The following is a 12,481-nucleotide window of genomic DNA, read 5'->3' on the forward strand; positions in this document are numbered from 1 at the left end:
TTTATTTTATTTTGTTATATTGAACCTGGAGTTTTGCATCACATTCATATTAACACTGCATTCTGCATTTTTCAGATTACAAAAAAAAAAGCGAGCACGCGACGCGACCGCATCAGCGACGCGTCCGCGTCGCAAGGAGATGGGAGACAATATTAATAAGAACAGAGAGTTTCGCAGGAGCAGCGCTGGAGGCGTGCCAATGGCACAAATCACCCCACGCGACTGTGTCATATGGGAATAATGGCCTCCCACGCGACCGCGTCACCCACACGGCCGCGTGACCTGAAAATCGACGTCAACCGGGTGCATGGCCGAAAGTTGAGCTGGAGTTGGGCTGGAATCATGCTGGAAGCCCAAGCCTCACCACGCGAACGCGTGCCCCACGCGTCCGCGTCATATCCCATGATGGCCACTCACGCGATCGCGTCAACCACGCGACCGCGTCACCCAGGATTTTGGCAATACTAAGTTTTGAACAGAGAGTTGTGCGACCGCGAGGCTGCACTCGCGCCACTAGAACAAATCAAGTCACGCGATCGCGTGCCCCACGCGTCCGCGTCGCCTGACCTTATTGCGCACCACGTGGCCGCGTCACCCACGCGGCCGCGTCGCCAGCATCGCACACCTTAACCTCATATGCCAAAATATCTTGTCTTTCTCTTCTCCAAATCCTATTTTCTCTTTTCCCTCCTTATTTCTTACTTACTTCTCCTCTCTTTCTTTCCATTCTCATTCTTCTTATCTTTCATTTTATTTTACTTCATTTATTTGTATATTTCATTCATTGCATTATTTTCACTGGTGTTAGAATTTTATTTGGGTCATTGTGGATTATTGCATAATTATTTGACAATTATATATTACTTTTTAAAGGATGCTTGCATGTTCAATTTAATACTTTCAAATAGCTTATTTACCATACATGCTATGTGTTTGTGAAAAAGCCCATATGGCATTATGCACTTCTCTATTATACTTTATACTATTTAATGCTTGCTTTTCATAAACCCCTTTACTATTTTAATTGAATATAATTGTCAATACAAACATGGTAATTTATTACTTGATGCTTGAGCTATGCTTCTCATGCCTATTATTTGCATGTTCTTACCCTCTTGCATCTAATTATTTTGAATTGCCCTTTTTAATCTTTATTGTTGTCTTCCCTACATGTTGTAGCTACCATGTAGATGGACTATCATCTTTCCTTTGGCATTCTTTATCACTTGGAATTTTCTCCCTTCCGGTCTTAGTTTTCTATATTTCACACTCTTCCTTTTTCTTCTTCTTTAGGCATGGGTACCAAGAAAGGAAAAGAGAAGGCCACTGACAAGACACCAGCAAGGAAAGGAACCAAGAGATCTCCAACTAAGGCGCCTCCATCTACAAGCATCAGTTGGAGCAACCCGTCCACCTGCACATCTCAGCATACACCGAGGACGGTGCAATCTTTAAGTGTGGGGAGGTCGATACCGATCTCCATGGGTTAATTATTTCTTGACTCAACACCAAAATTTTTATTTTATTTGTTTATTCATTGTTGCATTTGCATGTTTGATTGCATATTTGTTTGATTTTTTGCATATTTTACCACTTGGTTGAAGTAATATTTTCTTTTTCAAGAAACCTTTTAGAGCATTTCACTAATTTGAATAAAATTTAATATTACACTTGTTTGAAGAAATATTATACTGGAACATGGTTTAGAGCTTGAACACACAAAACCTATGAGATTTTGAGCCTATTTGAATTGGTTGCATTTTATCAACCAATATTTTATTTTTAGTGTGTATTTTTCTCTCTAAAATTGTGATCTTTGTCTTGCTTGATTCTATATTTCCATGGTTTGATGTAGGCATACACTTACATGATTGAGGCCTTTTTTTCACTGAACTTTCATACCCATATGGCCTTACCTTTCATTATCCTTTGCAAACCAATTTGAGCCCATTTTACCCCTTTGTTCTTTACTTTAGCACATCATTAACTCTAAGCGGAAAACAATAATGTCCTTAATTTGAATCCTTAGTTAGCTTAGACTAGTGAGAGTGCTTATGATTTAAGTGTGGGAAATTGGGTTTGGAAATATTTGGTTTGAGAATTGAGTATGTTAGAATTTTCTAAAAATGTGGAAGAAATGTTTAGGACATGTTCATGCATTCAATAAATTAATCATATGCATTGAGAAAAACAAAAGAAAAAAAAAAGAAAATATATATATATAAAAAAAAGAGAAAAAAAAGAAAAGAAAAAGAGCAAATAATAAAAGGGGACAAAATGCCCCAAAGTAAGTGGTGAAAGTAATGCATATGTACGGTACTTAGAATTAGAATGCATGAATAATGTGGAAAACATGGTTGATGGATAGTTAGAATTTGTATTGTGATTACATGGATTGTCTAAAGTTAGGTGGAAAGTTTAAGTTAATTAAGGATTCAAAGGATTCATTGCAAGTCTATTTGTACTTCATTTTTATGATTTGAATTAGTGAAATCCAGTTCATATTTATTCTTGGAGAACTTATTTACTCTTATCCAAGTAAGTAAAAACATTTAGCATGTAGTTGCATTCATAGGTTGCATTTCATACATTTTACCATTCCTCTTCATTTCTTTATAGCTTCTCTTGAGCTTAGCATGAGGACATGCTAATGTTTAAGTGTGGGGAGGTTGATAAACCACTATTTTATGGTTTATCTTGTGCTCAATTGAGTGGTTTTTATCTACTCTTTACCCACTTATTCATACTATTTACATGGTTTTACATTTGCCTTCCTAATTATGTGCTTTGATTAAAAACATGTTTCTTTGGACTTATATTTGCTAATATTAATCCTCTCTTATTACCATTAGATGCCTTGATATGTGTGTTAAGTGATTTCAGAGATTACAGGGCAGGAATGGCTCAGAGGATGAAAAGGAAGCATGCAAAAGTGGAAGGAATACAAGAAGTTGGAGAAATTGCTAAGCTGTCCAGCCTGACCTCTTTGTACTCAAACGGCTATAACTTTAGCTACATAAGTCCAAATGACGCGGTTCCAGTTGCGTTGGAAAGCTAACGTCTGGGGCTTCGATTTGATATATAATATGTTATAGTTTCCCTGACGCTAGGCAATGCGATCGCGTGATTCATGCGGCCGCATCGAATGACGGAAATCCAGCGTGGCAAAAATTCGAAACCAGCGAATTCTGGACTGTTTCTGACCCAGTTTGCAGCCCAGAAAACATAGATTAGAGGCTATAAAGTGGGGGACTACATCCATTCATGAGAGGCTCTCATATTTACAATTTTAGGAGTAGATGTAGTTTTTAGAGAAACATACCTCCCTGCAATTCCTTGAGAAGACGACTCGAGGTTTAAATACTCGGTTATCAATTTTAAAGGGGTTTGTTACTTGTGACAACCAAAACGTTTGTATGAAAGGACTTTTGAAGGTTTAGAAACTATACTTGCAACGAGGATTTATCCGCAATTTTCTAGACCACGCAAAAGTCCTCTCATCAAGGGTGAATAAAAAATTTCGTATGAATGGTAGGTTGTGACACAAAGGGTGGCTTATGAGGTAAATTGGAGTTGGTATGGTTTTGGTCTGATTTTGGTTGAAATATTTTGAAAGTTGAGGTTTGGCAAAATTCTGCATAATCTATTTTCTGGTAGCAGCTTCGGACGCTTTTTGGGAATGATCTAACCATAACAATTGAATATGATTAATTTTTCTCGAATCTTTGTGATGTGTAGAAAAATCCTGAAAAATTTGGTTAAAGTTTAACAGTTGGATTAGGAGATATAAATTTTTGAAGTTTGTTACTTTAAAACTGATTTTTTGCTGCTACATAATCAAACCAGCAACTTTCCAAGCCTATATCTCCAAATCCTGACCATAATTTTGAGTGGGACCAAAAGAACATTGAGACTTGGACTATTTTCTTGTTTGAGTCAAAATTTTAGACTATTATAAATTTTGTAGAAGGAGTTGTGCTCGTTTTAAAAATAGAGCTCTTAGCTATTTTGACAGCAAAACTAGTTTTTGAAAGTAAATTTGTAATCAGTATAACTCTCTCTAGAAAAATAGTTTTTCTATGAGACTTTAACGGATTTAAAGCTCTATGAGTCTAGATTATTTCTGGAAAATTTTAGATACATCAAATAAAAATATAATTTTTGGTGGATTTTCTAAGAACAGGGTAGCTTGCTGTCTTGGTGCAGAGATTTCAAACTTAAAATCAGTTTTTGCAAGAGAAATAGTTTTCTTTTTTTATTTTATTCAACTAAACTATTTTAAATGGGTTTGAATCTATAGGATACTTCCATTTTGAGTCTAGAGACAGAGAATTAGGCTTGTAAACTTCTGTGACACCTATTTAAGACTTTTGGCTCGTTTTTTGATATCAAAACGTAGAGAATGTCCTAGGTGATTTTAACTTGGTAATTTGATAAAAAGTTAGAAAATCGAGGCTTAGGTTTTGGGTGTACTAAGGATGGGCTTGGTGGAATGAGAACGAGGAATGGAGATGTTGAATTGAAAGTGGTTGAGATGAGTCGAGCACTCGGAATGAGATGATGGATCCATGGCATACTGAAAAATATTTTCTGAAAACCACTGATGTATCATTTGTATAATTTTTGTAGTATTGATCATAATTATATACTTAGTTGTTACTTCAAAGTGTTGGATTAGTTTCAATGACTTCTCATTCATTTTATATATAAAATAGCTCAATCAATGTTTTGCCACTTATTTTATACTAATTTGTTTTAATGAATTTGTACTCCACTCGATAGTTTAACCTTTCTCTAAATCATACATTTTTGTTCTTTTTTTCACTATTCTATAACAGTACATAGTACTCAGTTCTTTATCTACATTACTATTCACATCATTATTTTTTTGTTTTCATATTTAGTTACATATGTCACTTATATCATTACTCATAATTCCAACCATCTATCATGATTTTCTTTCAGCCAATCATGTTAATTGCACACCATTATTATCTTTATGTTCTTCCTCATTATTATTGATCTTTTTTGTGAAAGTCATGATGGTTATTCACATTATAAATATTGCCCTCCTTCAGTTTGTTTTACAACACCAAAATAACTCTTTCAGCACTATCACCAAAATAGCTTGATTATATTTTCTTCTATTTTCTTTCATTTTTTTATTTTGAAGCTGCCAACAAAAGTCAAAACCACAGGATAAAGGTCAGAATCCTGAAGTTGTGGTCAATCTCACCAAAGGAACAGAAATTTCAAAAATCTGCGCTTGAGATGGTGGTTATGGATAAAGTGGTAATGCTTTCCTTTTCAAAGTTTGTACTATAACTACTGATTTTGATATCATATTTATCTGCATTACAATTTTTTAATTAAATTATATTTTTAGGGAAATCGTATCTAATCCTCAATTAGAAGTCCTCAAAGAAGGTTGTTTGAGAGTGATTTATCTGATGAGATGATTTACGCCTTATCAAATGTTTCACTTGCACTAAATGATCAAAATTACAAGCCCACAAGTTATTCTCGCCTTATCTATTTCAAGAGAGAAACTCAACTTAGGATGGTATCGGATGTGAACTTTCCTTCCAATGTTTTTTGTTTTACACCCAATGATCTCATTCTTAACCATACTAATGCTCAGTCTTCTCTTATTGGTATGTGATACTATACCATTTAATTGAGATTTTTTTTTCTCATTCTTAACCCACAATTGATTACATTTACATTCTATCTTACCAGATGTTATGGGACTCCTTACTGCCAAAGGTGATATTATTAAGTTTTCTAGAAATGAAAAAACATCTATCTACATTGTCATTGAGCTTTATGATATATTTAGTGAATATGTTTAGTGAATATCATATTCTGCATTCTTATTTTATTTTTCTAATCGTATATATCTTCTTAGTGGACACGGTAAGATCAAATGTACTCTTTGGGATGAATTTGCCACAAGATTGGTCTAACATATTGAGAAACAACCTACTTCTGAGTATATTATTATTATTCAATTTGCCAAATTCAATATGTTCAAAGGTGTCTTATTACAAATATGTAACTATTCAAGTACATAATTAAGAATTCTTTTTTAATCATTAATCAACAATCATTTTATAGGAGGTATGGGTATATTCAACACGAATTATAATTCAATTCTGTACATTAATTAACCTTGACTTTCAGGAGGTTAAGGATTTCAGGCAGAGATGACTCTATTTAATTTTTGTATTATCATTTTTTACATTCTCATCTAAGTATTTGTTTCTCATAGTACTAACAGTTTAACATTTTTATTATAGAATTATAATGTCTGGGGTCCCTCATGCCAATCAACTCACTTAAACTTCTACAGATCCTGCATATAACTTGGAAGATGATCTCCCAAATCGATCTACTTATAAGCCTATATGCGAGCTTAAGGAGTTAATTGAGGTTTGATTCCATCTTATATAAATAATCAAGACTTATTATTTATGACATTTCTAATTTTTTTAAAATTCTAGAATGGTTCTTATGTTACCATTGGAACTATTCTTGCTATCGATTCAAAGAATGGTTGGTGGTATAAGGGATCCAAGCAGTGTTTCTATTCTCCGAAGGAAAGTGATACATCATATCATTGTACTACATGTGATACATTTCCATCCTCTCATACTCCTAGGTAATCAGTTAATAAGAACTATATCATATTTATTTTTTCATTCTATCATATACATTAGCTAATTATCATGTATTTATATCTTTTTTTTTTAAATCAAGTATAACATTAACTTAAGGGTTGCTGATGACATTGACACTGCATCATCTATTTTATATGATAAAGAAGCTACAAATTTTCTTGGCACTACTGCTTCTGAACTTAGGCTTGCTCAGCTAACCAATTTACTATTTAACTTCGTATGCTCCAATGGGCACTATATACTGCTACAAACTTTTTGGATGCTAATTCAACATATTTTTACTAACATTTTATTTTTTTTACAAGAGTTGCATAAATAAGGAATATCCCATTGAGTTAGATTCTTTTAAGAATAAGAAGTTCTTATTCAAAGTTTCTGTTAAAATGGAAGACATTAACTCTTTCCAACCATGCAAGATAATAGTTATCAAGATATGTGGAGAGATTTCTGTCATTTCTACTTTTGTGGACAAGCATAACATTTATAGCGTGAGTTAATTTCATTCACTTCTCTTTTTTTATAATTTTCATTTGTCTAACCTACTAATAAATTTATCTAATAGCAAAACTTGGGTGGTGAGGATTCTGAACTTCTTAGCATTTAGACCAATTATGTTGATACTATTAAGCTGCATGAATTTTTATTTTATTTATTAACATTACAACCACATGAAGATTATGTTATTAAATAAGTTATCTTTTTGTTTCAATTTTTTTAATCAGGGGTCAGATTCTCCCTCTATTGAGATCTTGGGTGATGACAATACTAACGCTTTCTCAACACCAAAGAGGAAATTAATTCTACTGGATAGTCCAAGAAGTTGGTTGATCTTTATCCTGATTTTGTTATTACTTCGTCCTCTAAGTGTAGACAAATCATCAGGGGCGAAGCTATGTATAAAATAGGGGAGGCAGTGTCCCCCCCCCAAAAAAAAAAAATTGTTTATAAATATAATAAAAAATAATGACTTTGAATCAAGGAAAAAACGTCGAGCTCAATTATCTATGTAAATTACAAATTTTAACTTATTTCAGCTCTAATAATAATATTATTAATTTTTTCATTGCATAAGTTATAGTTTTGATTTAAATTATTTACATGAAGCATAATACATTTTTTTAATAATTTTGTAGAAAACGTCTAAAAAGAAATTGAATAGTATTTGAAGATTCTAAAAGCAAGTATGTAACCTATATTTACAATATTTAAAATTAGTTTTGAGATATTTATGGTTAATTATTTTAATATACGACATGTTCAATTATCTTATAAAAAGTTAATTCTAAGTCTAAGTTGTTATTTTTAATTAAAATAAAAAATTAAACAAAATATTGGCCCCCTACTAAATATTGTCTAGCTTCGCCCCTGCAAATCATTATTGATGACGAGAAAATGTTGAAAAACTTCACCAAGATTAGTGAAGTTACAAGTTTAAAGGAGTTGGTCATGTTGCCAAAGGGTTTGAAGTATGGTCCAAAAAATGTGTTTAATATAATGTTTGCTTTAAATTAAAATAATGACTTGGTTTATAGTTTAAACCAGTTCTGCAAAATGCTCCTATTATCTTGGTTAAATATATATTATCATGTTGTTGTCCTATGTTTTATGGTCATATATTCCCACCAATATTAAATTCCTATGTACTAACATTATGTAGGATCTATGATCTACATAATGCATTTCTATATTTCTAGAGTTATAATAAGATATTGTATTATGAAAAACATAACTAGTTTATAATATTTTGTATTATCATGTTTATCAAATAAATTTATTTGCTATTTATTAGGTACATTTAAGTCAAATTAAGTTTTTGTCAATGCGTCCACATATTATAAACTTGAGTTTTAGCATATATAATATTTATTTCAAAAAAATGTGTACTTGCCAAATTATGTATTACAATTTAGAGATTTGTTTATCGATAACTAATAATTAGTAGTTGGTTACATGTTTGGTTTGATCAATTCCTTTCTTTAATCAGAATACCATTTTCATCTACTTATATTTTTTGAAGTATTTCATTTGTTATACATACATACATACATACATACATACATACATACATACATATATATATATATATATATATATATATTATTTGTATTTTTTATTTTTTATATTTTATGATATGTAAAATCTACTTAGTTAAACTATTATTTTATTATAAAATTTTCAGACACCGTATAATTAATATCACTAAATAAATAACATAACTACTTATACCATATCATCTAATTTTAATGGCAACATATATACCCTTGAAAAGTTAAACTAAAATCTAAGCTTTTTTTAACATTAAATTTTATTTCTCTTAAGTTGGTCATGTATAAATCTAAAGATAATTCCTACAATTGTTCCATATCCCAAAATACATGCTTAGTCACCTGCATCTACTCATTAACTTTTCATGCAACTTTTTAGTCTTTATTCAAAAATAATAATTGTTATATGAATCCAGTTGACACCATTTTTGTTACTGTTTGCTGCTTCACAGAGTCACATATGAAGTACGTTAGTTTTAAAGTACTCTTCTTTTCTTTTCTTTGTTCATGGACATCATGAGTTCTCTCACACATTATTTTATTTGCCCGTATTTCTTCTTTATATATCAGCACCATTTTTCCTTGAGCTTTATATTCTAAATCTATTCTACTCATTTTCATAATCCTAGATATATCTTCAAGGCATCCCATTATCTATCTTTTTTCATATAAGATCATATTTTCCTATATTCTTTCTTCTTTGCTGCTCATATCTGTAACCAAAATGGACAAGTTATTGATGCCTATGGAATTCGAAGATGATAGAGTGTTTTACATGGAGATTGATCCTAAATTGGTAATGAAGTGTGATGATATTTGATTTTCATTCTGTTAGTTTATATTAATAAATTAAAAATGTGCTATACTTTAAGATTTTCTGATTAGTTTGTTCAATTTTTTTTTGTAGTTTCTTCACGAGTTTTCTTCCATTTTCTATAGTAACTATAAGGATATATTGGGTAATAGAATGCAGTTCATTGATGCCAACGAGAACCAAGTAGAGTTGATGGTCAAAAAAGAAAATATTTTTGGATACATACTTGCTGGATTTTACAATCTGGTAACTTTATATGGACTGGAAGAAGGTGGATGGCTGAAATTGGTTTATGTTGGTGAGGACATTTTTGTGTTCTCAAGGTTAGAGACAACATGATAAAAAAAATTAAGATTCTGAGAACCGAACTGGTCATCGAACCGTTCTAGTCATTGGTTCACTGGTTTATTGGTCCATCCAATCCAATCGTAGTTCAATCGAAAAAACCGTTTTAGAATAAAATAATAAAAAATTATAAATAAACATCCTGAAATATAATTATAGTCTAATATAAATTTTAAAATATCTTCCAAATTTAAAACACTACATAAAATATTATCTTTCAAATTAATAAGCAGCATAGTCTCAAATCTTAAAGATTGTCAGTACAATTAACCACCTAGAAAAAAAATAAAAATAAAAAATAATGATCAATTATCATGTCCCAGTCAAATAACTTAAGGACTATGTCTGAAATATTTATGCACAGCAACATAAGCAGAATGAAAAATTCTCCAAAAAGTCCTCCTTCCCAAAAAGGATATGAGCTTTAAGTAGATACTCATAAAAGGAATCAACCCCCAGAAAATAATTCAAGAAAAAAATTCATACAAGAAATATATAGGTCAGTTCATCAGCATTTGTGGGTTAGGATGAAAGTACCATAGGGTATCAAATAACATTACTATGAATAGAAGCAACACGTTCATATTAAAATCAATGGACAATGCAATTACTAAGTTAGAAAATAGAGACCAAAAGATGAAAAGATTATCATAGTTTCATCCTTTCCTGGTAATGTTCACTGGCACCAGAAAGTATGCCCTGTTTTGGCATATATTGTTACCTCAGAGTAGAAAGATAACATAAATTTTAATGATGTAAAAGTCAATGTAATTATATCAATAGTTTTAATACAAAAAAGAATACTAATATGCAAACTGCACGAGTGCAAAACAACTAATTTCAACAGATGTTGCTCCTTGATCACTGGTAGTCTAAACAACTATTAGCTATTTCTCAAGTCAAACTGCAGTAATCACGTCTTCTCTTCTTAGTATTGAATATAAGTGTCACTATAGCAAGAAATCTAAGATATCTTTCCCAAACACTCAAGCTTTCTCTCGTGAAACACTTAAAAGGGAGATTGTACCTTAACCTTCAAGATTTCCCTTTCCAGAACACCTTTAAGCTCCTCAGTTTCATAATGGTCCAGAAGAAAATTACCCAAATTAAAAACTTCAAAACCCTAATCCCATAAAATGATGAACTTCAAAGGGACTTTTAACAAAAGAAAGGAATATAAACGGCATGTGTTTGGGAAATCAGAATTTAGAAATAGCATCAGCAGCATAACAAAGCTATTTTCATCAATAATTTCAATAATATTAAAATCAGAAATCAGAAATCATAACAAAGCAATTTTCATCAACAATGATATTGAAATCAGGAACTAGAAATAAGAAATCATAACAAAGCCATTTTCATCAATAATTTCGACAAAAAGTCCCTGTAATAAAAACAGAGTATAAAAGGAAAAACCATGTAAGCACTGTCACTAACCTTTGATAGCGGTGACATGACGACGAGCAACTCAAACAGAGAAGCCGCGGGAGGATGGACGCCGAGCAGTGTAACACCCTACCATACAGAGTCTTATGCTTAAGTCATAATTCAGAGATGGCAAGGTATTACGACCTCTAAAACAAAAATTTAGTACGTATAGTAGTATGAATAATTGAATATCCACCTAATTGGGAATTTTGCCCACAAAATTCAAATTCATTTACCTGAGAATAAGTGCGGATAATCCGTTCGCATCTCCGACTCAAGTTTCCAAGTGTGTTCCTCAACACCGCCTCGACTCCAAGCCACTTTGACTAATGAAACCTCCTTTCCACGCAACCATTTGATACTAGTATCACCAATTCTGACTGGAGCCATTGGAAGCGACAAATCTTCCCTTAACTGAACCGATTCAGGTTCTATCACATGGTTAGCATCAGGGGTGTACTTCCGAAGCTGCGACACGTGAAACACATCATGCAGGTTCGAAAGATGAGGTGGTAGAGCCACCCGATACGCCACCGGCCCAATCCTCTCCAGGATCTGAAATGGACCAATGTATCGAGGATTCAACTTCTTTGCTTTAATCGCTCTACCTACTCCTGTGGTCGGAGTAACTTTAAGGAAAACATGATCTCCTTCCTCAAATTCCAAGGGCTTCCGCCTCTGATCGGCGTAACTCTTTTGGCGACTCTGCGCCGTAAGCATCCTATCTCGGATTTTCTTGACTTGTTCAGTGGTCTCAGCTATCATTTCTGGCCCCAACAAGCCTTTCTCTCCAGCTTCATACCAACATAGCAGAGATTGACATTTCCTCCCATACAATGCCTCATACGGAGCCATTCTGATGCTCGCATGGTAGCTATTATTGTATGCAAACTCCACTAACGGCATATACCGATCCCAACTCGCCGGTTGGTCCAAAACACAAGCTCTCAACATATCCTCTAGTGTTTGGATCGTCCTCTCGGATTGATCATCTGTTTGAGGATGGTAAGCTGTACTCAAGCTTAATCGGGTTCCAAAGCTTTCTGAAATGCACCCCAGAACCTCGAAGTGAAATGAGGATCTCTATTAGAGATTATAGTAGCAGGTACACCATGGAGTCTCACAATCTCCTTTATGTATAACCGAGCTAGATCCTCAAGGGTGTAAGT

This window comes from Arachis ipaensis, chromosome B05, assembly GCF_000816755.2.
Source record: "Arachis ipaensis cultivar K30076 chromosome B05, Araip1.1, whole genome shotgun sequence".
Classification (NCBI taxonomy): domain Eukaryota; kingdom Viridiplantae; phylum Streptophyta; class Magnoliopsida; order Fabales; family Fabaceae; genus Arachis; species Arachis ipaensis.